Here is a 955-nt window from a genome sequence, read left to right as displayed (position 1 = left end):
CATTGTCTGCAGGAGGCCCTAGCGCATGAATCTGTGCAGCGGGAACGACCTCGAACCACCAGGGGCCAAGAACACCACCGTCTCATGGGGCCGGACACTCAGGGACAGGGGAAAATCCAATATATACCTGGTGATATCTCGGGTGCTATTAGAGATAGCGCAATAAACCAAAGTGAATTATCTGCAGGAGGCCCTGGCGCATGAATCTGTGCAGCGGGAACGACCTCGGACCACCACGGGCCGAGAAAACCTCCGTCTCATGGGGCCGGACACTCAGGGTCAGGGAATAATCCAATATATATCTGGTGATATCGCGGGTGCTATTACAGATAGCGCAATAAATCAAAGTGCATTGTCTGTAGGAGGCCCTGGCGCATGAATCTGGCCAGCGGGAACTACCTCGGACCACCAGGTGCCGAGAAAACCACAGTCTCATGGTGCCGGACACTCAGGGTCAGGGAAAAATCCAATATATATGTGGTGATATCTCGGCTGTTATTACAGATAGCGCAATAAATCAAAGTGCATTGTCTGTAGGTGGCACTGGCGCATGAATCTGTGCAGCTCGAACGACCTCGGACAAACAGGGGCCGAGAAAGCCACCGTCTCATGGGGCCGGACACTCAGGGTCAGGGGAAAATCCAATATACATCTGGTGATATCGCGGGTGCTATTAGAGATAGCGCAATAAACCCAAGTGAGTTACCTGCAGGAGGCCCTGGCGCATGCATCTGTGCAGCGGGAACGACCACGGACCACCAGGGGGCGAGAAAACCACAGTCACATGGGGCCGGACACACAGGGTCAGGGGAAAATTCAATATATATCTGGTGATATCTCGGGTGCTATTAGAGATAGCGCAATAAATCAAAGTGCATTGTCTGTAGGAGGCCCTGGCGCATGAATCTGGCAAGCGGGAAAGCCCTCGGACCACCACGGGCCGAGAAAACTACCG

This window comes from Nomia melanderi, unplaced genomic scaffold, assembly GCF_051020985.1.
Source record: "Nomia melanderi isolate GNS246 unplaced genomic scaffold, iyNomMela1 scaffold0014, whole genome shotgun sequence".
NCBI lineage: Eukaryota > Metazoa > Arthropoda > Insecta > Hymenoptera > Halictidae > Nomia > Nomia melanderi.
This window is presented reverse-complemented; position numbering follows the sequence as displayed.